At 37.7% G+C, this 27,766-nt stretch overlaps 2 protein-coding genes and 1 pseudogene across 3 annotated transcripts in view; all 3 read left to right on the forward strand.

The window, feature by feature from the left end:
* MED19 (mediator complex subunit 19) overlaps positions 1 to 27,766 on the forward strand; it is a 751,866-nt gene that overhangs the window by 197,731 nt on the left and 526,369 nt on the right. The window lies entirely within an intron of this gene.
* Positions 1 to 27,766, forward strand: part of LOC126936120 (olfactory receptor 10Q1) — a 129,329-nt gene that overhangs the window by 43,115 nt on the left and 58,448 nt on the right. Inside the window, exon 1 of one of the 2 annotated variants that reach the window (XM_050758568.1) lies at positions 18,428 to 18,543. The exons of the other annotated variant lie outside the window; for it this stretch is intronic. The gene's annotated coding sequence lies outside the window, so the exon portion shown is untranslated. Of the gene's footprint in view, positions 1 to 18,427; positions 18,544 to 27,766 lie in introns of those variants that run through there. 2 annotated transcript variants of the gene reach the window in all.
* On the forward strand, positions 312 to 26,918 carry LOC126936423 (olfactory receptor 10Q1-like; annotated as a pseudogene).

Genomic DNA, 27,766 nt, shown 5'->3' on the forward strand with positions numbered 1-27,766 from the left:
CCTATTGAAAGGTGAAGGGTGGGAGAAGAGAGAAAATCAGAAAAAATAACTAGTGAGTACTAAACTTAACACCTTGATGACAAAATATTCTGTACAGCAAATCCTCATGACACTAGTTTACCTATATAACAAACCTGCACATGTACCCCTGAACTTAAAATAAAAATTAAATTTAAAAAACAATCAATGGCTCAAAAATAGACCTTAAGAAAAATTATAAAATACTTAGCAATTAATTAAAATAAAAACAGTATAACAAAGCATATAGCATGTAGCAAAACCAGTGCTCAGCAGGAAATTTAAAGCTGTAAATGCCTACATTAAAAAGAAATAAGTCTAAAATCATTAAACTAAGTTTGCACCATGAGAAACTAGAAAAAGAAGAGAAAGCTAAATCCAAATTTAGCAGAAGGTAAGAAATAACAAAGATAAGCACAGAGATAAATAAAACTGAGAACAGAAAAACAAGCAAAAGAATCATTGAAACCAAAAGTTGGTTATTTGAAAAACATAAAAAATGAAAAATTTTTATTTTATTGACAAAGAAAAAAAAAAGACTCAAATAACTAACATCCAAAATAAAAGTGGTGATATTACTACTGACCTTATAGAAATATAAAGGATAATAGGAGATTTAACTAACAATTGTGCACAAATATATTAGGCAATAATTAAAATAAATTTCTAGAAACACAAAAATCACCTGAAATGACTCAGGAAAAAATATAAAATCTTATCAAATGGACATGTCTCAAGTAAAGAGATTAAATCAGTAATAAAAAACTGTCCATAAAAGAAAATCCAGGACCAGATGGCTTCCCTAGTGAATTCCACTACACATTTTTTTTAAAAAAATAACACCAATCCTTCTAAAATTCCAAAATACAGAGGAGGGAACACATCCCAACTTATTATCTGAGGAATGTTTTGCCCTGACATCAAAGCCAAATAAAGACATCACAAGAAAAGAAAATTATGAACAAATATCCCTTACTAATGTAAATGCATATTTTTAGCAAAATATTAGCCAACCAAATCAAACAGTATATTAAAATGATTATGCACTATAACCAAGAAATATTTATCCCAGGAATGCAAGGGTGCCTCAACATAAGAAAATCGATCAATGTAATACACTACATTATTTGAAGAATGAAAAAAAATCACATGATCATCACAATTGATACAAAATAGCATTTAACAAAATCTAACACCCTGTTAAGAATTTTTTAAAAAATCAAAATCTAGGAATAAATAGAACCTCCTCAACTTTTCAAGGGTATTTATTAAAAATTCAGGGCTAACCTCATACTCAACGATGGAAGACTGAAAGCTTTCTCCCTGAGATTAGGACCAAGAAGCAAGAAGCTAATAAATGAATTTAACTAAGTTTGCAAGGTACAAAAGCAACATGAAAAAAAAAAATCACTTGTGTTTTCATACACTGGCAATGAACAATTTGAAAATGAGATTAAGAAAGCAATTTCATTTGTAATAATATCTAAAATAAAAGGTTTCTCTTATCAGTAATCAAATACAGCATTTTGATAAGGACTAGTATCTAGAATACACATAGAACGCTTACAACTTAACATTAGAAAGATAAGTAGCCAAATTTTAGACTGGGCAATATATTTAAATGTATATTGCTCCAAAGACGACCACCAATGTCCAATAAACACAGAAAAAGATGCTCAGTGTCTTTAGTAAATGCCAATCAAATCCATAGTAAGGCAGGTATGGTGGCTCATGCTTGCAATCCCAGCACTTTTGGAGGCCTAGGTGGGAAGATCGCTTGGGACTGGAAACTCAAGACCAGCCTGGGCAACATAGTGATATCTCATCTCTACAAAAAAATAAAAAAATCAGCCAATTGTAGTGGTGCATGCCTGTAGTCTCAGCTATTCAGGAGGCTGAGGCAGGAGGAGCGCTTTAGCCCAAAGTTTGAGGCTGCAATGAGCAGTGATTGCACTATTGGACTTCAGCCTGAGTGAAAGAGTGAGACTCTGTAAGAAAAAAAAAAAAAATCCACAGTAAGATACCACTTTATACCTGCTAGGATGGCAGTAAAGAGGGAAATGGACACAGTAAATTTTTGAGTTATTGTGGAGAAATAGGAACCCTAATATCTTGCTGCAGGGGATGTAAAGTGGTCCAGCAGCTATGGTTTGGCAGTCCGCTAAATGTTAAACAGAGTTACCATATATGACCTGATGATTTTGCTTCTAGGTATATATCGAAGAGAATTGAAAACATATGATCAGACAAAATTTGCATATGAATGCTCATAGCAGCATTATTCAAAATTGTCAAAAGGTGAAAAGAACCTAAATATTCATCAACCGATGAATACATGAATTAAATGTGGTATATTCATAAAATGGAATATTATTCAGTCATAAAAGAGAACAAAGTACTGATATGTGTTACAACATGGAAGAACTTTAAAGGTATTATGCTAAGTAAAAGAATCCAGATACCAAAAGATAAGTATTACATAATTCCACTTATATTCAATATCTAGAATAGGTGAATCAATAGAAACAGAAATTCGATTACTCATTGACAGGGGATTTGGGGATAAGAGGAATGGAGGTAACAACTAACATATATGGAATTACTTTTTGTGGTGATAGAAATGTTATGAAATAAGATATTTGTGATAGGTGCAAAACATTATGAACATGAAGAAACAGATTGTGCACTTTAAAATGATGAATTTTAGATTGTGAATAATGTCTCAATAAAAATATTGCGAAGAAAACATATGAAGTTGAGTCCTTTCTTCACACCACATGCAAAAATTAACTTAAACTCTAGGCCTAAATGTAAGAGCTACATCTGCAATACTCTTAGGAGAAAATAGAGAAGTAAATCTTTGTGAACTTTAGTTAGGAAAAAACTTTTTACATACACAACACTAAAAGCAGAACAGCAAAAGAAAAAATAGGTACATTAGAGTTCATCAAAATTAGTATGTTTTTTGTTCTAGAGGGCAACATCAAGAAAGTAGTATTAACCAAAAAGCAGGAGAAAATATTTGCAAATCTTATATCAGATCAAGGACTTGTATTTAGAATATATTAAAAATTATGAAAACTTGCTATAGTAGCAATGGGAAACTAATACACTTCATGTGGTGAACAGTTGACCAGCCATGTTTTGGTTGCACGTCTGCAGATTCAACTGTGTATAAAACATATTGGGGAAAAAGAAACAATGAAAATTAACCACAACAATAAAAATAATATGAACAAATATACATTATAACAACTATTCATGTAACATTTACACTGCATTATCTATTAAAAGTAATCTAAAGATAATTTAAAATATAGCGAGAGGGATACTACACCGTTTTATATAAGGGGCTTGAGCATCTGAAGATTTTGGCACAGGGGTTCTAGAACCAATTCCCCACAAATACTAAGGGATCACTGTGATGAGAATGGCACTTAGTCCCCATGAGACTCTTTCCCAAAGCCTACAGCCCCAGTATAACCATGTGAGAACACCAGAGGCATTCAAATCAAGGGACAGTTTACAAAACCCTTTTTAGTTCTCTGCAAAATCGTCAAGGTCATGAAAAACAACAAAAGGCTGAGGAACTGCCACACATCAAAGGAGACTAAGAGCCATGATGATTAAATGGAATGTGCTTTCCTGGATTGGATCCTGGAATAGAAAAAGCACATTTGTGGAAATTTTGTAGATTAGTTAACAATAACATATGACTATTAATTTCCAAGCTTTGACAAATATACTATGCTTATGTAACGTGATAACTACATTAGGAGTGCTGAGTGAAAGATATATAGGAATTTCTATACTATCTTTGTCACCTTTCTGTAAGTCTAAATTATTCCAAAATTTAAAGTTTAATATTAAAAAGTAATAACCAACAAACACTTCAAACTATAGAAAAATAGTGTAAGTTTACTTACAAAGACATATGTAAACAGCATTATACAAAAACTTTAAAAAGAAAGAAATGACTAAGTAAAATAATGTGGCCTAGGAAAACAACTATAACAATATTAAGAGCACATACACAAGTAAAACTTAGGGTTAAGTATCAATAGGAATAAAAGGAGATGGGAATAATGAGGAAAGAGATCATTTATTAAGAGGAAACAACAGTTATAATGTAAAAATGTAATAATGTAGTATTGAATACATTTTAAAACTGGCAGAAATATAAGAAGAAATAATTCTACAATAAGAGTAAAGAAATTTAATTTACCTTTTTCAGGATTTGGACTATAAAGCAGAAAACTATTAACAAGGATATAAAAGATGTGAGCAACACTAAGATAAAGATGATTTTACATAAGGTAAGAACCCTGAATGCAAGTAATAGAATTTCCATCTTCTTTCAATGGTGCATGTAACATTTACAAATATAAAATGCATCCTAGGGCAACAAATTCTAAAGAATTATATATTCCAGACCTGGCTCTCTGAATGTAATAAAACAAATGTAGAATTCAACAATGAAACTGTAATCTACTCATAAATGTTTGGAAACTGGGAGTTTCTAGGTTTCATTTCTTTAACATCCCATCTTAAATTGCTGCCAATATACATCTGCATGTTGGCAGCAATTTAAGATGGGATATTAAAACAACTTCAACAGATTTAGAATATCTACTTTTTAAAATGTTTGTCTGAAATTAAGTGTTGTGTTTTCAAAATTAACCTCCATTTGTCAGTCAATTTTTGCCCAGTGATTTGTCCTGTAAAATATTAGATCTAAATATCTTTGGATTAAAAAATGGATTCCAGATTCATGAACATTGAATGCAGGGCTTTTCTTTTGACAGAAAGTAAAGTTCCAAATATCCTATCAAATTTGTAAGTGACAATTTTTCCCAGATGAGCAATATCAGGGTATGTAATAACATGATAATTATAGAACACATCATAACCACAGTCTTTTGGAACTCTTTTCTTTCAAGCTTTTAGCTTTTGTTTTTACCCTTTCATTTTACTTGATATTTTAAAAATATCTTGCATTTATTATTTACATGGAAGTACTAATATAAGTAAAAATACCAAAGATATTAGATAACTAAACAAGTCTGGCTGTCTAATTCATATCTGTAGAAAACCAGAATGAAACTGTTCTTTTTCTGTCACAGAAACACTAAGATTTTGTTCTGTATTTCAGACATTCTCTACAGAACTTTTTCCTTCAATAACCAGAGCAAGTCAGCATGCAATAATGGTTGTTTATGATTAGTTTCCATATTATTGCATAATAAAGAGAATAACCTCAATCCTTTACTGGGTTTTCAACTTTCACTATGTTATTAAGTATACTGTTTAGTTCAGCTGATTTTTTTTAAAGATAGAAGCAGTGCATTTATTTACATAATGATACAAAAGACCTTAGGTAACTACTCCAAAACAGTTCCCTGTTTTTGAACCTGCTCTTTCAATATATGCACCTTCACAATTTAGTTGATAATCTAATTCTTCACATTATCTTACAGTTTTGTACTAGTCGTGTTATTAGCAATGGAGATGAAAGAAAAATATTTTCTTCTTAACACCATTATGGTCAAATTGTAAATATACTAAAATAATACCTATCATCAACATCTGGGCATGCGTCAAGTTGCAATGCAAAATAATTTACTGGAATTATTTGTTTTATAAGTTGGTATTCCATATTATTAGACAGTTTGTGAATATTTACTGAAAAGTGATACCTGAGCCACAGATTCACCCATTTCCAAACAAATATCTCTAATACAGTCATTATCTAATATATCAACAATTGTATATATTGTTTTTTGTCTTGGCAAATATTAGTCCTCTATGAAAATCCCACAGAAGATTAATATTCACAAGTAAAATATTGAACATCTGCTCTGTCAGCTTTTTAATCTGGTATTTTCTCTTTCAGATTTTTGAAAGAGAAACCTAGAAACTCCCAGTTTCCAAATATTTATGAGTAGATTACAGTCTCATTGTTGAATTCTACATTTGTTTTATTACATTCAGAGAGCCAGGTCTGGAATATATAATTCTTTAGAATTTGTTGCCCTAGGATGCATTTTATATTTGTAAATGTTACATGCACCATTGAAAGAAGATGGAAATTCTATTACTTGCATTCAGGGTTCTTACCTTATGTAAAATCATCTTTTAAACAAAATCATCTTTGTTTTGAAATTATTACTTTGCATTTTATATGTAAACATTGCTTAAGTTTTGATGACTTCCTTGTTTCCTTAAACAGTTCATCTCTGCAAAAACACACTATGGTTTTTAAGCACTTCAACATTAATTATGATCACAAAATTGAACTCTACATATAAGGGATCATGTTTCTGAGTAAAACTGCAGTGAACTCTTTTTGTCTCTATTTCTTTGGAATCACATCGATTGTTAGCATTTGTATTCGTCCATTTTCACCCGGCTGATAGACATACCCAAGACTGGACAATTTACAAAAGTAAGAATTTTATTGAACTTACAGTTCCACATGGCTGGGGATGCCTCAAAATCATGGTAGAAGGCAAGAGGGGCAAGTCATATCTTACATGGATGGCAGCAGGCAAAGAAAGTACTTGTGCAGACAAACTCCCGTTTTTAAAACCATCAGATCTTGTGAGACCCATTCCCTATCAAGAGAACAGCATGGGAAAGACCCACCCCCGTGATTCAATCATCTCCCACCAGGTCCCTTCTACAACATGTGGGAATTATGGGAGCTACAAGATGAGATTTGGGTGGGGACACAGAGTCAAACCATATCATTGGCCCATGGTCCCTCCCAAATCTCGTATCTTAACATTTCAAAACCAATCATGCTTCCCAATAGTCCTCCAAAGTCTCAACTCATTTCAGCATTAACTCAAAGGTCTACAGTCCAAAGTCTCATCCAAGACAAGGCAAGTCCCTTCCACCTATGAGACGGTAAAATCAAAAGCAAGTTAGTTATTTCCTAGATACAATGGGGGTACAGGCATTGGTTAAATACAACCATTTCAAATGGGAGAAATTGGCCAAAACAAAGGTGCTATAGACCCCATGCAAGTCCAAAATCCAGCAGGGCAGTCAAATCATGAAGCGCCTGAATGATCTCCTTTGACTCCATACCTCACATCCAGGTCACACTGATGCAAGAGGTGGGTTCCCATGGTCTTGGGCAGCTCTGCCTCTGTGGCTTTGCAGGGTACAGCCTCCCTCTCAGCTGCCTTCACTAGTTGGCTTTGGGTGTCTTCAGCTTTTTCAGGCACACAGTGCAAGTTGTCAGTGGATCTACCATACTGAGGTCTGGAGAATGATGGCCCTCTTCTCACAGCTCCACTGGGTGGTGCTCCAGTAGAGATTCTGTGTGGGGGCCCCAACCCCACATTTTCCTTCCCCACTGCCCTAGCAGAGGTTCTCCATGAGAGCCCCACCCCTGCAGCAAATTTTTGCCTGGACAATCAGGTGTTTCCATACATCCTCTGAAATCTAGGCAGAGGTTCCCAAACCTCAATGTGCCTTGACTTCTGTGCACTGGAAGGCTCAACACCATGTGGAAACTGCCAAGGCTTGAGGCTTGCACCCTCTGAAGCCACAGCCCATGCTCTACGTTGGCCCCTTTCGGTCACAGCAGGAGCAGCTGGGATGCAGGGCACCAAGTCTTTACGCTGCACAAGGCACAGGGACTCTGGGCCTGGCCCAAGTAACCCCTTTTTCCTTCTAGGCCTCTGGGCCTGTAAAAGTAGGGGCTGCTGTGAAGACCCCTGTCATGCCCTGGAGACATTTTCCCCATTGTCTTGGGAATTAACATTGGGATCCTCGTTACTTATGCAAATATCTGCAGCTGGCTTGAATTTCTCCTCAAAAAATGGGATTTTCTTTTCTATTGCATTGTCAGGTTACAAATTTTCTGAATTTCTATGCTCTGTTTCTCTTATAAAACGGTGTGCCTTTAACAGCACCCAAGTCCACCTCTTGAATGTTTTGCTGCTTGGAAATTTCTTCCACAAGATACCCTAAATCATCTCTCTCAAGTTCAGTTTCACAGATCACTAGGGCAGGGGCAAAATGCCGCCAATATCTTTGCTAAAACATAACAAGAGTCGCCATTGCTCCAGTTCCCAACAAGTTCTTCATCTCCATCTGAGACCACCTCAGTCTGGATTTCATTGTCCATATTATTATCAGCATTTTGGTCAAAGCCATTCAACAAGTCTGTATGGAGTTCCAAACTGTCCCACATTTTCCTGTCTTCTTCTGAGCCCTCCAAACTGTTCCAACTTCTGCCTGTTATTCAGTTCCAAAGTCAGTTCCACATTTTCAGGTATCTTTCCAGCAGCGCTCCACTCTACTGGTACCAATTCACTGTATTAATCCATTTTCACACTGCTGATAAAGACAGACCCAAGACGGGGCAATTTATGAAAGAAATAGATTTGTTGGACTTCAGTTCCACATGGCTGGGGAGGCCTCATAATCATGGCAGAAGGCAAAGAGGAGCAAGTCACATCGTATGTGGATGGCAGCAGGCAAGGAGAGTTCTTCACTTCTGCAGAGAAACTCTCTCTTTTAAAACCATCAGATCTCATGAGACCCATTCGCTGTCACAAGAACAGCACAGGAAATACCACCTCATCTCCCACCGGGTCACTCCCACAACACGTGGGAATTATGGGAGCTCCAAGATGAGGTTTAGGTGGGGACAGAGAGCCAAACCATATCACCATTTCTTTACTACTATGTAGTGTTCAGAAAATATATAACTATTTTTGACAAAAATATCCAATGATTTATTCTGGTCATATCTAAATTAGGCTTTAAAATAAATGGTAAATTTATGTTTAATTCTAGAAAATTTGAATTTTGGCTTTCAATGTCTAGTTTATAATCTAGCTCAAATTTTACAATGTTTAAAATATTGAACATGTTTACAATATTGAACCTCCAATCCATGACCATCTATTTTCAGCATGCAAAAATGGCCTGGACATAACACAAGAAACACTAACCACAAAGGAATAATTAAATAAATTACAAATTTTACATAACCAGCATTAAACTGTGTATACATTAAAAGACAACATAAGAAAATAAATACATAAATCAACACTTTGAGAAATATAAGTTCTGAAAATGAACTTATGCCAGAATATGTAGAGAATATTGACAAGTAATTAATGAAAAGATAAACAGCATAATTTTTTAAATCGCAAAACATTGACCAGATACTTCGCAAAGAAAGACATACTCATGCCCCATATTTCCATTAAAAAAGTTTTCAACATTATTATTCAGGGAAATAAAAATTAAAACCACAATGATAATGTGATTTTAGAATGTCTAAAATTTAAAGGACTGCCAACACTAAACGCTGGCTAGAATGTGGAGCAAATGAACTCTAATACACTCATGATAAAAGTGTAAGGCAATATGAAGGGTCTCATAAAATTAAAAATCCTTCAGTTCTATGATCCAGAAATTTGACTCAGAAAGTATTTAGCCAGGACAAGTATTTAGCCAGAAATTTGACTCCAGAAAGTATTTAGCCAGGACAAATGTTTTTCCACAGAACAGATCAGTAATTTCAGTATGTTCATACAATGAAATACTGTTCAGCAATGCAAAGAGTGAACTGCAGATACATCCAACAATGTGGATAAATCTAATGAGAGAATCCAGACAACAAAGGAGTGCATACTGTATGACTCAATCTGCATGAAGTTCAGTAGCAATCAAAGCTAACCTATAATTTCAAAGAAAAGAAAGAAAGAAAGAAGTGTTGTGTTTCAGGGCAGGTATTGACCAGCTAGGGACACAGGGGAACTTTCTGGGCAATGAAATCTTGGTAAAGATGTAGGTTACATGAATGCATGCATTTGTCAAATATAATTGAAATGTATACTGCATTTCACAGTATGAAAACTACACTTCAACTTTTTAAGTTAAAAAGTATATAGACTTTGCTTTTCTAATTTAGCTATAATTTTTGATTAAAAATTAAGTACTATAAAAGCAACACTTAAAAAAAATTTTAAATGCTTTCATTTTCCTTTGGGGATATACCCAGTAATGGGATTGCTGGGTCAAATGGTGTTTCTGAGACACATGTACACGTATGTTTATTTCAGCACTATTTACAATAGCAAAGACTTGGAACCAAGTCAGATGCCCATCAATGATAGATTAGATAAAGAAAATGTGGCACGTATACATCATGGAATACTATGCAGCCATAAAAAAGAATGAGTTCATGTCCTTCAAAGGGACATGGATGAAACTGGAAACCATCATCCTCAGCAAACTAACAGAGGAACAGAAAAATCAAACACCTCATATTCTCACTCGCAAGTGGTAGTTGAACAATGAGAACACTTGGACACAGGGAGGTGAACATCACACACCGGGGCCTGTCAAGGGGTTGGGGGAAAGGAAAGGGAGAGCATTAGAACAAATACCTAATGCATGTGGAACTTAAAACCTAGATGACAGGTTGATGGGTGCAGCAAACCAGCATGACACATGTATACCTATGTAACAAACCTGCATGATCAGCACATGTATCCCAGAACTTAAAGTAAAATAAAACAAAATAAAATAAAATAAAATGCTATCTATATATATATAGCATTTTTCAAAGCTATTTATTAAAAGCTATATATACACAGACAAAAAAAAGCTCTCATTTTCTCAAATATTTGTTTAATTTTAGATTACATTTGACAAGCTAACCTTAAAATATCATACAACTTAATGTGTTCTATGGCTTATTCCACTATCCCATTTATGCTAGATGAGATTCATCACACAGAAGTGTGGCCACACCAGAACTGGTATATATTCAACAACATGAGAGGGAAGATTGCTGGGTCAGTGGTGTGGCAATGTCAAATGGCTCTAAAAGCTTTGAAACTTATTTTCAATTTCTATGCATATCTTTTATCAAACCAGCAACAAACATTTCCCGAATTACACTGATCCTTATGCCACCTTTTGGGTAGCAGAGTTTTAGTTGAGATCCTCATTGGAAAGTAAATGGAGAAAATATATTCTTAGAAAAGAGGAGGCTTAAGCATATGTTAGACTTCTCAATGTTTTTGGGGAAAATGCTTAATTTTGTGGTATTCTTATTAGGACAAATTCTAGGATCAGTTTCTTTTATAGAGAAAATAAAATGAATGTACATGAAACCTTCTAATTCTACTCTAAACACATTCCAATAATGGGAAAAAATAAACTTTATGTAACCACCAGAGTAAAAAATAATATTAAAATTTCTGAAAACCAGAAATAGAATTGAAACCACAGTGATTACTGATGACTAAATTTCGAAGACTATGGAATATTGAAAACAGAAATAGTCAATGGGGATAAGAATTTCAATCCCAGTAGAGAATGAGGAGTTAACATCCCCCGTAGTGACAGGAGACAGAAACTAGATTCCCCACAGGTAATAGAGGCATATTTATAATTTGACTGATAAAAGCTGGTGATAGAAGCTGAAAGTACGGTGACTACTTAGTTGGGATGTATCCAGAAATAATGCGCTTGCTCATGGCAAAGGCAGCAAGCAAGTGCACACGAATGAATAATAATTAAGCCAAGCCATACGCTTCATGGGACCTTAAATTATAAATATAAATAGGAACATACTATTACATTATAAATATAATATTCATAAAAACAAGGACTCCTAATACAAAACTACATAACAGGGAGGGGATCTCTCCATGGACTCCAGATAGTAGTCTGTGATTGTCACATGAAGAGTTGCCCACTAACTTTGTTCCAGTTTATTAACCCAGGAAATTTCTCTGAAATATGATTTCAGTTGGATTTGGCTTGAGAAAAGCCACTAGGGAAATTTCTTCTCTTTGGAGGCTCATTAGTTAAAAGAGACGTCATATAGGGCACAAAATGATATGGATAAATCAGGCTAAATCAGAGAATCGCCTCTGAGTAAAAAGGGGCGTGCAGAAATGGAGGCTGGTCTTCCCATGCAGGAGACTGGTTTAGGATAATTCCGTGGTATTCTCACTTTCTTGGTATCCTTCTTTCTTTTGCTGTATCCCAAGCACAGCTTTCTGAAAACCCCCCTCTTTTCCTGAACATCAGCCTACTCTTTCCTTTTTTGTTGTTTTTTGTTTGTTTGCTTTTTTGTCTTTGTTTTCGTTTTTTTCTGAAACCAAGTCTCGCTCTGTCGTCAGGCCACAGTGCAGTGGCGCGATCTCGGCTCACTGCAACCTCCGCCTCAGGGGTTCAAGAGATTCTCCTGCCTCAGCCTCCAGAGTAGCTGGGACTACAGGTGCGCGCCACCCGCCCAGTTAAGTTTTGTATTTTTAGTAGAGACAGGCTTTCACGATGTGGCCAGGATAGTCTGGATTTCTTCACCTCGTGATCTGCTTGCCTCGGCCTCCCAAAGTGCTGGGATTACAGGCGTGAGCCACTGCGCCCGGCTTTTTTGTTGTTGTTCTTGCTCTGTTCACCAGACTGGAGTGCAGTGGCACAGTCTCGGCTCACTGCAGCCTCCTCCTCCTGAGTTCAAGCGATTCTCCTGCCTCAGCCTCCCGGGTAGCTGGGATTACAGGCGCCTGCCACCACGCCCGGCTAATTGTTGTATTTTTAGTAGAGGCCAGGTTTCACCATGTTGGCCAGGCCGGTGTCAAACTCCTGACCTCAGGTGATCCGCCTGCCTCAGCTTCCCAAAGTGCTGGGATACAGGCGTGAGCCACCGCGCCCGGCTGTCTGTTTCATTCCTATGTAGCTGTTTCAAGGTCATTACCTTCTATTCACTTGTTAAAATATTTCTAGAAGATTCTACACATCAAGAGCCCATCTATTCTTATTGCATTTTATCCTTTAAGAACGTGATATGTAGGGCAGGAAAGCATTCTGAACGAGTTCCCTTAATCATCTATGGCAGAAACTTTTAGCATTTCTGAAAAAAAGTTTGCCGGTATAAATTTTCTTTGATGGCTGATGAAATGAAGTGAATTGCAAAGAGGTTTAAGGAGCCAGCTTCAGACACTTTACCGTTTAACAACTAATTGGCTCTTCTTTTTCCTGACTGATATTAACTTATACTGTTTAATACTTTATAGCAAGGGTAGGCAAGTTAAACCTAAAGTTAAAATTCAGCCTCCTTTTTACAGCCATTTAACAAAGAATATGTTTTACATTTTTAAGAAAAGAAAGAGAAAGAAAGGAGGGAGGAAGAGAGGAGAGGGAGAAAGGGAGGAAGACAAATTATGTTCAAGTAACTGATTTGGTCCATGATGCCTAAAATATTTACAATCTGGCCCTTTGTATCAAAAGTTTGCCAATCCCTGCTTTCAACTGTAGGGAGCTCTTAAAGGTCTATTGAAAAAGAATTGAATAACTCAGATAACATGATGAATTGGGTATCCACGCTTCCCAGATGAAAAAAATGAACCTTTATTGTGACTTACCCAATAGAGCCCAAACTCAGGTCTTCGTTTTCTAGATTCAATATGCTTCAGCTTAAATCTCAACTCCACCACTGACCAGCTGTTTGATCTTGGACTAGTTACCTAATCTTTTGGGACCTCAGCTCTTTATTTGCAAGAAAGACATTAAAATATTACCTGTCCCATGGTGTTGCTGTGAAGTGTAACTGAATTAACACATAAAGATAGCTTAGATACTGCCTAAATATCACGATGTAACTTATTATTATATCTGAAATGCTTTTTACAGCATCTAAAGAGGCTTTTATGAAATGCTAGTTGAACTGTGTGAAAAAAACATTTCATACAGAAATAAATTTTTTTAAAAGAGTTAAATTTATACATATTTCTCATGTATAATACATAATTCTCAGAGGCTTTTAATGCTAATATCATTGTGGATCACAAAGAGATAGAATTTTTAGTGTTTTCCAAATGTGCTTGACTATGTATATATGTATCTTTGTATCTACCTATGTTTTTAGGCATTGCTCTATTTATCTATGGATCTATCCATTCATCTATCTATCTATCTGTTGATCTACCTATGTATTGTTCTATTTGGGAGAAGGAGTATTTTATATCTAATTTTCTAAAAAGTTAATTTTAAAAACCTTAATTTAGAAGATTTTTTCCCAGATTTCATTAAATGTCAGATCTCCTTTATATGATTGAGACAAGAACCTTTCTTTTTTTTTTTTTTTTTCTTTTTTTTAGACGGAGTCTCGCTCTGTCACCCAGGCTGGAATGCAGTAGTGCAATCTCGGCTCACTGCAACCTCTGTCTCCCAGGTTCAAGCAATTCTCCTGCCGCAGCCTTCTGAGTAGCTGGGATTAAAGGCACACACCACCACGCCCAGCTAATTTTTGTATTTTCAGTGGAGACGGGGTTTCACCATGTTGGTCAGGCTGGTCTCAAACTCCTGACCTCTTGATGCGCCCGCCTTGGCCTCCCAAAGTGCTGGGATTACAGGTGTGAGCCACCGTGCCCGGCCAACATGGACTTTTTTAAATATAATTTTATTTCGTATTCCCCTACAGAGCTGAGAATATGATTTCAGCATATAAAGTGCTCAATAAAGGCTGGCTAGCTTCCTTGCTTATCTGCTTGCTCACTTGTCAGCAATTAGCCTGATGCAGGGCTAACAGTTTTGTAATTGAGAAACATGCGCAGTTCTATAGTAGTTCATAGGAGGGACGCCTTATCCTGAAGGTGAGAGGAAGATGAGAATTAGTGATGCTTTCTAGATAACTAATTTTTGAGCTGAATCCTGAGCTGCAAGCTTCAGAAATTAGCTAAGAAAATGAAAGAAGAAAAAGGTTGTCAGGCTGAGGGAGTTTCCATGATTTCAAGGAGGTAAGATAGTATTCAAGTAATTGGAGAGGGTAAGGGACTGGGAAGGGGTGAACCCATATTAAAAGCTAAACATACTTAGCAAAATAAGTCAGTCACAAAAGATAAAAACTGTATTATTTCGCTTATGTGAGGACTCTAAAGTAGTCAAAATTATAGAGACAGAGAGTAGAACAGTGATTGCCAGAGGCTGGGGATAGGGAGAAATGGGAATCATTGTTTAACAGTTTAGAGATTCAGTTTCGCAAGATGAAAAGAGTTCTGGAGACAGATGGTAGTGAGGTGATGGTTGCACAAGAATATAAATGTACTTAACACTGCTGAACTGCACTTAAAATGCTTAAGATGGTACATTTTATGTTATGTGTATTTTGCAATAAAAAAACGTTTCAGGAAAGAAAAGCTAGGCACAGCACAGGGCACTTTCCATATTTTTTTTTTTTTTTTTTTTTTTTACTGATATTCACACTAACTCTGCAAGATACCTAAGAAAACTGCTTTGTAAGCTTTATTTACTGAGTAAATTTCCCAAAGCCAGAGACCTGGCAGGGGGCAGAGTCAGGATTAAACGCAGGTGGGGAGACTTTAAAGCCTGTGCGTTTTCTTGTAGGAATGCTTAGCAAGAAATTCCTTCACAGTGTCAGTGCCTTTAGAGGAACACTGAGGCAGGAGATATTTTTGGAGACTTCCCAACTCTCAGTTCATAGGAGATTGCCTCCCTCTCCTACGAGTTTAGACCCAGACAGAGTTTGGGTATTTGTTTCAGACACTGCAACAGAGTTGTTCAACTAATCTGTCTTTTCTGCGCATATTTTTGCAATGTCGATGACTAAATTGCAAAGCAATTGATATATATTAAAAGTGCAAAGTCCAAGAACCAAAGATTGCAACGTGGATTCTACCTTCTAGTAATTAAGCTCGTTGCAATGAAGTCTTAGTTTTGTCCTTAACTATACAGTCTTCTGTTACCTTTATGATTTCACTTTTTGAGAATATAAATTTTGATCATCCAAAATAAAACTTCAGTTTATAGTAACAGGAAAATAATGTCACAACAAATATTAGCCCATTATTCCAAAGCTGTGGTTATTTGACAAACAGTAAGAGCTGACATTTAGTGGATGTTTACAGGCACTAGCTTTAAGTCCCTTTTATTTGTTTTCATCGGATCATCACAGAAACCCTATTGGTAAGTACATTTATTATTCCCATATGATAGATGAGAAAATTGAAGTATAAAGATTTTATGTAAAGTATCCAAGATTAGTTAGAACACAAGTAGTCTGATGGCAAAGAGCTCTGAACCACTCTGTTATCCTATCTTGACTTTACTGTGTATTTAAGACTCATATATTCGTGGGTATTTTTGTTTTATGGAACTGTATCTCTATTCCTGCACTTATTTTTCATTTCTAATGCAATTATAATACATTATGTATTTATGAAATATTATAATTTATGCAATATTTCAATTTTTAGTACAAGTTTCACTTTTGTTCTTTTTTAAACATCTTTCTTAACATTTTAATGGTTTTTTAACATCTACTTTAACATCTTATTCTCATTTAACATCTAAATGAGAATACATCTAAATATTCTTATTTAACATCTACTTATTCTCAATTGATTTTTCTTCCAAATAAGCTTTAAAATCACATTATAAAGTACATGTGCATGTACAAACACAAATTCTCTTGAAATTCTTACCAGATTTTCAGCAAAATTGTGTGTTATTTTGAAGACACACAGTATTCTTAAAATATTAAGTTTTACCATCAAAAAAGCTTTAACAATTGCCTTAAATTTGTATTAGTTATTACATGTTACATTTATTGATATTTTATATTTGTGTGACTTTTGGTATTATAATTTTCTAACTAGTTATTGTCGATATGGGGAAAACTATTGTGTTTTACGTATAGTAAAAGCCCTTTTATCCAAAGCAACCAGTGCTTGATCAATTAATTGAAAAGTCAATTACAAGGAAATTAATTTTTTAAATGTATACATTATAAAAATTTAACTTAAGACATATAAATGAACATTTTTACCCCAACCCTCTGATATATGATCAAGCATTTTTGTGTATGTGTTTTGTGTGGGATGATTATTGCAAACTGAAGTTTTCTTATGTGAACCACATTCCCAAATCATTGTCTACAATTTGCAGTATCAGTGTCTTTAAACATTCTTGTGAAACGAAATGCATGCTACATTATCCAAGACTTTTATGATCTTTTCCCTCAAACATATATAGTAGCTCTGCCCATCTTGCTAATTCATCAGTAAGTTACTGTTTGTTTGCAACTCATTTTATCAAATAATTTGAAAATATTTACATTGATATCCATTGAAAGAATCCTCTTTCACATTCATAGTTCAATAGTGTATACAACATTTCATGCACTATTAACTTTTACAATATTAAGTGTGCTTGGTTTATTGACAGTTGGAAACAAACACAGTTGACTTCACAAGCAAAAACCTCAAATGGTGGGAGTAGAAGTGTTCAGACGTACTGGAGTGAAATCTTGCTTAGAACTGGATGTCCTATGGATACCCAACAGACAGTATGTTCCATAGAGGGAAAGAGAACAAAGTGACTAAATGGAAATTAGTTAATTATTGGTCATCTTAAGGAATTTCCATATTAGTTCTAACAATTTCTTAGTTGTCTTGAGGTTTTCATAGGGACAGTCAGATATCTATCACCTTTATTGGTTGGAGGACATGGCTTATTTCACTTTGTAGAACTTTCTGGAAAAATATTGAATAAAAGAGTAATAGCTTTTCCATGGTGCTATTTTTTGCCTCTTAAAAACATTCTTTTTTTTTTTTTTTTTTTTTTTTTTTTTTTTTTTTTTTTTTTTTTTTTTTTTTTGAGACGGAGTCTAGCTCTGTCGCCCAGGCTGGAGTGCAGTGGCCGGATCTCAGCTCACTGCTCACTGCAAGCTCCACCTCCCGGGTTTACGCCATTCTCCTGCCTCAGCCTCCCGCGCATCTGGGACTACAGGCGCCCGCCACATCGCCCGGCTAGTTTTTTTATGTATTTTTTAGTAGAGACGGTGTTTCACTGTGTTAGCCAGGAACATTCTGGGATTTGAGCCACCGCGCCCGGCCAAAAACATTCTTTTGCTTCTTAAATCAAGCTAACATATTTTTATAGGAAAATATACCTATCAACATTTATTATAATAATTGATATGTTTTATTCTGCTTCCAAAAACTTTCTTAAAAATATTTTTTTATATAATTTCTTACCCATTTTTGTTTGCTTATTTTTCTTTTGAATGATAGTTTCATTCTTTCATTTTTTTTCTTATTTTGGGGGAAAAGATAGATAGATGATAGACACAATGCATATTTGAAAAAGTACATTCTATTTGTACTTACTATTAAAGTAATTAATATTAAAAGGTAAAGAATATAAGTAGAATAAACTTTTCTACAATTATTCACATCTAAGTAATATTATAGTTTATACTGAATCATTTCTTAAACAGTTTGAGGAAATTAGCAGAATATCACCTATCTTCTCCCCTGCCCGTTTTTCATACTTTTCAAAATCAACTGAGATATTAGATACAGATTACTTTTTTTTTTGTTTTTGTTTTTTTTTTTGGGATGGAGTCGGGCTCTGTTGCCAGGCTGGAGTGCAGTGGCATGATCTCGACTCACTGGAACCTCTGCCTCCCCAGGTCAAGCGATTCTCCTGCCTCAGCCTCCCAAGTAGCTGGAACTGCAGGTGAGTGGCACCACACTCAGCTAATTTTTGTAGTTTTAGTAGAGACAGGGTTTAAAAACTGTTTCCCATAATGCATTTTTCAAGAACTATATATGAAATTTTTGTTCTTTAAAAAATCATATTTGAAATAATTACTTAGATGTAACTGTATTTTACTGTGCTTTAATTCTCTCCACTTTTTATTACAAATACACAATATTGACTTTTAATTTTGATATTTTTAACTAACTAAATTTTTTTAGTTGTTTTCAGCATAGATATGAAGGACAATTCCAGAGCACTGGCAAACCTAAAAAATTCCGACAATTTTACTGAGCATAGGATTCATTGATCAGAATGTGTTTTACTTAAAACGTCATGACCTGGGTTTTTATGCCACAAAATAGATATTTTAGATAAAAATTTGCCTGCAAGTAATTGTTTATTATTTTTTTAAATTTTATTTTATTTTTTAAATTTATTATTATTATTATTATTATTGTTATACTTTAAGTTCTAGGGTACATGTGTATAACGTGCAGGTTTGTTACATATATATACTTGTGCCATGTTGGTGTGCTGCACCCATCAACTCGTCAGCACCCATCAACTTGTTATTTACATCAGGTATAACTCCCAATGCAATCCCTCCCCCCTCCCCCCTCCCCATGATAGGCCCCAGTGTGTGATGTTCCCCTTCCCGAGTCCAAGTGATCTCATTATTCAGTTCCCACCTATGAGTGAGAACATGCGGTGTTTGGTTTTCTGTTCTTGTGATAGTTTGCTAAGAATGATGGTTTCCAGCTGCATCCATGTCCCTACAAAGGACACAAACTCATCCTTTTTTATGGCTGCATAGTATTCCATGGTGTGTATGTGCCACATTTTCTTAATCCAGTCTGTCACTGATGGACATTTGGGTTGATTCCAAGTCTTTGCTATTGTGAATAGTGCCGCAATAAACATACGTGTGCATGTGTCTTTATAGCAGCATGATTTATAATCCTTTGGGTATATACCCAGTAATGGGATGGCTGGGTCATATGGTACATCTAGTTCTAGATCTTTGAGGAATCGCCATACTGTCTTCCATAATGGTTGAACTAGTTTACAATCCCACCAACAGTGTAAAAGTGTTCCTATTTCTCCACATCCTCTCCAGCACCTGTTGTTTCCTGACTTTTTAATGATCGCCATTCTAACTGGTGTGAGATGGTATCTCATTGTGGTTTTGATCTGCATTTCTCTGATGGCCAGTCATGATGAGCATTTTTTCATGTATCTGTTGGCTGTATGAATGTCTTCTTTTGAGAAATGTCTGTTCATATCCTTTGCCCACTTTTTGCTGGGGTTGTTTGTTTTTTTCTTGTAAATTTGTTTGAGTTCTTTGTAGGTTCTGGATATTAGCCCTTTGTCAGATGAGTAGATTGCAAAAATTTTCTCCCATTCTGTAGGTTGCCTGTTCACTCTGATGGTAATTTCTTTTGCTGTGCAGAAGCTCTTTAGTTTAATTAGATCCCATTTTTCAATTTTGGCTTTTGCTGCCATTGCTTTTGGTGTTTTAGACATGAAGTCTTTGCCCATGCCTATGTCCTGAATGGTACTACCTAGGTTTTCCTCTAGGGTTTTTATGGTATTAGGTCTAACATTTAAGTCTCTAATCCATCTTGAATTAATTTTCCTGTAAGGAGTAAGGAAAGGATCCAGTTTCAGCTTTCTACTTATGGCTAGCCAATTTTCCCAGCACCATTTATTAAATAGGGAATCCTTTCCCCATTTCTTGTTTCTCACAGGTTTGTCAAAGATCAGATGGCTGTAGATGTGTGGTATTATTTCTGAGGACTCTGTTCTGTTCCATTGGTCTATATCTCTGTTTTGGTACCAGTACCATGCTGTTTTGGTTACTGTAGCCTTGTAGTATAGTTTGAAGTCAGGTAGCATGATGCCTCCAGCTTTGTTCTTTTGACTTAGGATTGTCTTGGAGATGCGGGCCTTTTTTGGTTCCATATGAACTTCAAAGCAGTTTTTTTTTTCCAATTCTTTGAAGAAACTCATTGGTAGCTTGATGGGGATGGCATTGAATCTATAAATAACCTTGGGCAGTATGGCCATTTTCACGATATTGATTCTTCCTATCCATGAGCATGGTATGTTCTTCCATTTGTTTGTGTCCTCTTTTATTTCACTGAGCAGTGGTTTGTAGTTCTCCTTGAAGAGGTCCTTTACATCCCTTGTAAGTTGGATTCCTAGGTATTTTATTCTCTTTGAAACAATTGTGAATGGAAGTTCATTCCTGATTTGGCTCTCTGTTTGTCTGTTACTGGTGTATAAGAATGCTTGTGATTTTTGCACATTAATTTTGTATCCTGAGACTTTGCTGAAGTTGCTTATCAGCTTAAGGAGATTTTGGGCTGAGACAATGGAGTTTTCTAAATATACAATCATGTCATCTGCAAAGAGGGACAATTTGACTTCTTCTTTTCCTAACTGAATACCCTTGATTTCTTTCTCTTGCCTGATTGCCCTAGCCAGAACTTCCAACACTATGTTGAATAGGAGTGGTGAGAGAGGGCATCCGTGTCTTGTGCCAGTTTTCAAAGGGAATTTTTCCAGTTTTTGCCCATTCAGTACGATATTGGCCATGGGTTTGTCATAAATAGCTCTTATTATTTTGAGGTACGTTCCATCAATACCAAATTTATTGAGCGTTTTTAGCATGAAGGGCTATTGGATTTTGTCAAAAGCCTTTTCTGCATCTATTGAGATAATCATGTGGTTCTTGTCTTTGGTTCTGTTTATATGCCGGATTACGTTTATTGATTTGCGAATGTTGACCAGCCTTGCATCCCAGGGATGAAGCCCACTTGATCATGGTGGATAAGCTTTTTGATGTGCTGCTGAATCCGGTTTGCCAGTATTTTATTGAGGATTTTTGCATCGATGTTCATCAGGGATATTGGTCTAAAATTCTCTTTTTTTGTTGTATCTCTGCCAGGCTTTGGTATCAGGATGATGTTGGCCTCATAAAATGAGTTAGGGAGGATTCCCTCTTTTTCTATTGATTGGAATAGTTTCAGAAGGAATGGTACCAGCTCCTCCTTGTACCTCTGGTAGAATTCAGCTGTGAATCCATCTGGTCCTGGACTTTTTTTGGTTGGTAGGCTATTAATTATTGCCTCAATTTCAGAGCCTATTATTGGTCTATTCAGGGATTCAGCTTCTTCCTGGTTTAGTCTTGGGAGAGTGTACGTGTCCAGGAAATTATCCATTTCTTCTAGATTTTCTAGTTTATTTGCGTAGAGGTATGTATAGTATTCTCTGATGGTAGTTTGTATTTCTGTGGGGTCGGTGGTGATATCCCCTTTATCATTTTTTATTGCGTCTATTTGATTCTTCTCTCTTTTCTTCTTTATTAGTCTTGCTAGCGGTCTGTCAATTTTGTTGATCTTTTCAAAAAACCAACTCCTGGATTCATTGATTTTTTGGAGGGTTTTTTGTGTCTCTATCTCCTTCAGTTCTGCTCTGATCTTAGTTATTTCTTGCCTTCTGCTAGCTTTCGAATGTGTTTGCTCTTGCTTCTCTAGTTCTTTTAATTGTGATGTGAGAGTGTCAATTTTAGATCTTTCCAACTTTCTCTTGTGGGCATTTAGTGCTATAAATTTCCCTCTACACACTGCTTTCAATGTGTCCCAGAGATTCTGGTCTGTTGTATCTTTGTTCTCATTGGTTTCAAAGAACATCTTTATTTCTGCCTTCATTTTGTTATGTACCCAGTAGTCATTCAGGAGCAGGTTGTTCAGTTTCCATGTAGTTGAGCGGTTTTGATTGAGTTTCTTAGTCCTGAGTTCTAGTTTGATTGCACTGTGGTCTGAGAGACACTTTGTTATAATTTCTGTTCTTGTACATTTGCTGAGGAGTGCTTTACTTCCAATTATGTGGTCAATTTTGGAATAAGTGCGATGTGGTGCTGAGAAGAATGTATATTCTGTTGATTTGGGGTGGAGAGTTCTATAGATGTCTATTAGGTCTGCTTGCTGCAGAGATGAGTTCAATTCCTGGATATCCTTGTTAACTTTCTGTCTCGTTGATCTTTTAATGTTGACAGTGGAGTGTTGAAGTCTCCCATTATTATTGTATGGGAGTCTAAGTCTCTTTGTAAGTCTCTAAGGACTTGCTTTATGAATCTGGGTGCTCCTGTATTGGGTGCATATATATTTAGGATAGTTAGCTCTTCCTGTTGAGTTGATCCCTTTACCATTACGTAATGGCCCTCTTTGTCTCTTTTGATCTTTGATGGTTTAAAGTCTGTTTTATCAGAGACTAGTATTGCAACCCCTGCTTTTTTTTTGTTCTCCATTTGCTTGGTAAATCTTCCTCCATCCCTTTATTTTGAGCTTATGTATGTCTCTGCATGTGAGATGGGTCTCCTGAATACAGCAGACTGATGGGTCTTGACTCTTTATCCAGTTTGCCAGTCTGTGTCTTTTAATTGGAGCATTTAGTCCATTTACATTTAAGGTTAATATTGTTATGGGTGAACTTGATCCTGCCATTATGATATTAACTGGTTATTTTGCTCGTTAGTTGATGCAGTTTCTTCCTAGCCTCGATGGTCTTTACATTTTGGCATGCTTTTGCAATGGCTGGTACCGGTTGTTCCTTTCCATATTTAGTGCTTCCTTCAGGGTCTCTTGTAAGGCTGGCCTAGTGGTGACAAAATCTCTAAGCATTTGCTTATCTGTAAAGGATTTGATTTCTCCTTCACTTATGAAACTTAGTTTGGCTGGATATGAAATTCTGGGTTTAAAATTCTTTTCTTTAAGAATGTTGAATATTGGCCCCCACTCTCTTCTGGCTTGTAGAGTTTCTGCTGAGAGATCTGCTGTTAGTCTGATGGGCTTCCCTTTGTGTGTAACCCGACCTTTCTCTCTGGCTGCCCTTAAGATTTTTTCCTGCATTTCAACTTTGGTGAATCTGGCAATTATGTGTCTTGGAGTTGCTCTTCTGGAGGAGTATCTTTCTGGCATTCTCTGTATTTTCTGGATTTGAATGTTGGCCTGCCCTACTAGGTTGGGGAAGTTCTCCTGGATGATATCCTGAAGAGTGTTTTCCAAGTTGGTTCCATTTTCCCCCTCACTTTCAGGCACCCCAATCAGACGTAGATTTGGTCTTTTTACATAATCCCATACTTCTTGCAGGCTTTGTTCATTTCTTTTTCTTCTTTTTTCTTTTTTTTTTTTTTTGGTCTCGCTCTGTCGCCCAGGCTGGAGTGCAGTGGCGCAATCTCGGCTCACTGCAAGCTCCGCCTCCCGGGTTCACGCCATTCTTGCCTCAGCCTCCGAGTAGCTGGGATACAGGCCCACAACCGCGCCCGGCTAATTTTTTGTATTTTTTAGTAGAGACGGGGTTTCACTCCTGACCTTGTGATCCGCCCGCCTCGGCCTCTCAAAGTGCTGGGATTACAGGCGTGAGTCGGCCTTTTTTTTCTTTTGGTTTCTCTTCTCGCTTCATTTCATTCCTTTGATCCTCAATCACTGATACTCTTTCTTCCAGTCGAGTCAGTTACTGAAGCTTGTGCATTTGTCGTATTTCTCATGTCATGCTTTTCATCTCTTTCATTTCGTTTATGACCTTCTCTGCATTAATTACTCTAGCTATCAATTCTTCCACTTTTTTTTCAACATTTTTAGTTTCTTTGCGCTGGGTACATAATTCCTCCTTTAGTTCTGAGAAGTTTGAGGGACTGAAGCCTTCTTCTCTCATCTCGTCAAAGTCATTCTCTGTCCAGCTTTGATCTGTTGCTAGCGATGAGCTGCGCTCCTTTGCCGGGGGAGATGTGCTCTTATTTTTTGAATTTCTAGCTTTTCTGCCCTGCTTTTTCCCCATGTTTGTGGTTTTATCTGCCTGTGGTCTTTGATGATGGTGACTACTGATGGGGTTTTGGTGTAGGTGTCCTTCCTGTTTGATAGTTTTCCTTCTAACAGTCAGGACCCTCAGCTGTAGGTCTGTTGGAGATTGCTTGAGGTCCACTCCAGACCCTGTTTGCCTGGGTATCAGCAGCAGAGGCTGCAGAAGATAGAATATTGCTGAACAGCCAGTGTACCTGTCTGATTCTTGCTTTCGAAGCTTCCTCTCATGGGTGTACTCCACCCTGTGAGGTGTGGGGTGTCAGACTGCCCCTAGTGGGGGATGTCTCCCAGTTAGGCTACTCAGGGGTCAGGGACCCACTGGAACAGGCAGTCTGTCCCTTCTCAGATCTCAACCTCCGTGTTGGGAGATCCACTGCTCTCTTCAAAGCTGTCAGACAGAGTCGTTTGTGTCTGCAGAGGTTTCTGCTGCTTTTGTTGTTGTTTAGCTGTGCCCTGTCCCCAGAGGTGGAGTCTACAGAGACAGGCAGGTTCCCTTGAGCTGCTGTGAGCTCCACCCAGTTCGAGCTTCCCAGCGGCTTTGTTTACCTACTTAAGCCTCAGCAATGGCGGGTGCCCCTCTCCCAGCCTCACTGCTGCCTTGCGGTTAGATCGCAGACTGTTGTGCTAGCAATGAGGGAGGCTCTGTGGGCGTGGGACCCTCCCGGCCAGGTGTGGGATACAATCTCCTGGTGCCCCATTTGCTTAAAGCACAGTATTGGGGTGGGAGTTACCTGAGTTTCCAGGTGTTGCGTGTCTCAGTTCCCCTGGCTAGGAAAAGGGATTCCCTTCCCCCTTGCGCTTCCCAGGTGAGGCGATGCCTCGCCCTGCTTCGGCTCTGGCTGGTCGGGCTGCAGCAGCTGAGCAGCACGGATTGTCCGGCACTCCCTAGTGAGATGAACCCAGTACCTCAGTTGAAAATGCAGAAATCACCGGTCTTCTGTGTCGCTCGCGCTGGGAGTTGGAGACTAGAGCTGTTCCTATTCGGCCATATTGCTCCGCCCTCTAAACTTATATTTTAAAGTGTAATGCTTGAAACACTTTAGAAATCTGTTTCTTTCTCTTCAAGAAAATACACATGAAGATTTCGGAGGAAAATAATTCCCTATGTTTAATTACAATTAGAGTATCAGATTGGGTGCAGTGACTCATACCTGTAATCCCTGCATTCCGGGAGGCTGAGGCTGGAGAATAGCTTGAGCCCAGGAGTTTGAGACCAGCCTGAGCAAGAAAGAAAGACTCCATCTCTACAAAAAATATAAACATTAACCGGAATAGTAGAATGGGCCTGCAGTTCTAGCTACTCAGGAGGCTGAGATGGAGGAATCACCTGAGCTTGGGAAGTAGAGGCTGCAGTGAACTGTGATCACGCCACTGCACTCAGCCTGAGTGACAATGTGAAACCCTGTCTCAAAAAAAAAAAAGAACCTCAATGACAGTTAGGTAATTCCCACCTCAGAAACAAAGTCCTCCCTCTTTATTTTACTCAGGCAATAAAGCAACTCAGTCAAGGAAGGCTCAGTGCTTCCTATCCTTTTGCACAAGATGTGCTTGCATGGAAACCTGTCTTCAACCAGTCTAGTCTCACTGAGTTTGTGTTCCATGTGTTCACCACAGTCCCTGAATTTCAGGTTCTTCTCTTCCTTCTTTTCTTCCTTCTCTACTTGATGATCCTCTGTGGCAACACAGTCATCATCTGGGTTGTGTGCCTACACAGCGTTCTCCGAACCCAGATGTATTTCTTCTTGTCCAACCTGCCCTTTGTAGAGATCTGCTACACCACCATTGTGGTGCCCTTGATGCTTTCCAACATTTTTGGGGCCCAGAAGCCCATCCCACTGGCTGGATGTGGGGCCCAAATGTTCTTCTTTCTCACACTTGGTGGTGCTGACTGTTTCCTCTTGGCGATCATGGCCTATGACCGCTATGTGGCCATCTGCCACCAACATGACCTGCACGCTGTGTGTGCAGAAGCTGCTCGGCGCCGTGGGTCTGGCCTTCTTCCTCTCCCTGCAGTTCACCGCCTTAATCTTCACCCCGCCCTTCTGCGGCCACCGCCGGGAAATTAACCACTTCCTCTGCAATGTACCTCCCATCCTGTGCCTGTCCTGCACCGACATCCGCGTGCACCAGGCTGTCCTCTACGTCGTGAGCATCCTTGTGCTAACTGTCCCCTTCTTGTGCATCTGCATCTCCTACGTGTTCATCACCTGAGCCATCCCGCACATCCGTTCTGCCGAGGGCCGCCGCTGGGCCTTCTCCACCTGCTCCTCCCACCTTACCGTGGTCCTGCTGCAGTATGGCTGCTGTGCCTTGGTATACTTGCGTCCCCAGTCCAGCTCCTCTGTAGATGAAGACCGCCAGTTTGCCCTTGTTTACACCTTTATCACACCATTACTCAACCCTTTGGTTTACACCCTTAGGAACAAGGATGTCAAAGGTGCCCTGAAAAAAGTGATTAGTACCAAAGGGACATCTGAGTCCTTCTGAAGGCTCTGAGAGACTGAAAGGGGCACCTGGGCATGGGACAACGGTAAAACTCTTCCATCCAAATGCTAGATATGCCTTCATTGTATCGGAATTTGGACTTTGATTAATTCTCTGTGCCTAATGCACTTAGTTGCTACAGATCATTCTCATTTTTAAAAAAGGTCTCCCAAAACCTTAAAACTCCAAAAAGTGTAGACTGCTATCATTCACTTAACTCCAAATTTATAATTTTACCTTTCCTCTAAAGCAATATAAAAGGAAAAATTTATTTTAAGAAATTGGCTTATGTAACTGTGGGGGTGAAAGCAAAGAGGGGTCAGGTGTGGTGGCTCACACCTGTAATCCCAGCACTTTGGGAGGCCAAAGTGGGTGGATCACTTGAGCCCAGGAGTTTGAGACCAGCCTGGGCAACATGGTGAAACCCCATTTCTCCAAAAATATATAGAAAAAGTAACCGGGCATGGTGGCACATGCCTGTATTCCCAGCTACTTGGGAGGCTAAGGTGGGAGAATCACTCGAGCCTAGGAGGTCGAAGCTGCAGTGAGCCGGGATCACACCACTGCACTCCAGCCTGGGCAACAGAGTGAGACCCTCTCTAAAGTAAATAAATAAAAGCAAAGAGGAGTTGTAGGAGTGGGTCCTATTGTCCTATAAGGCAATTACCTCAGGGGATGCCATTAGTGAAAAAGTAGAGTTAATCTCAGTCAAGGGTGAAGTGGCTGCTTTACTGGCAAAAGACTGACCAGAATTCAGGGGTTCTATACTCCCACCTTCATCAGAATCATCTCATATGTCCCCATTTCAATTTTCTAGAGCCCATTTCTTCTCAATTCATGCCCTTGCTTTA

The sequence above is a fragment of the Macaca thibetana genome, chromosome 14, assembly GCF_024542745.1.
Source record: "Macaca thibetana thibetana isolate TM-01 chromosome 14, ASM2454274v1, whole genome shotgun sequence".
NCBI lineage: Eukaryota > Metazoa > Chordata > Mammalia > Primates > Cercopithecidae > Macaca > Macaca thibetana.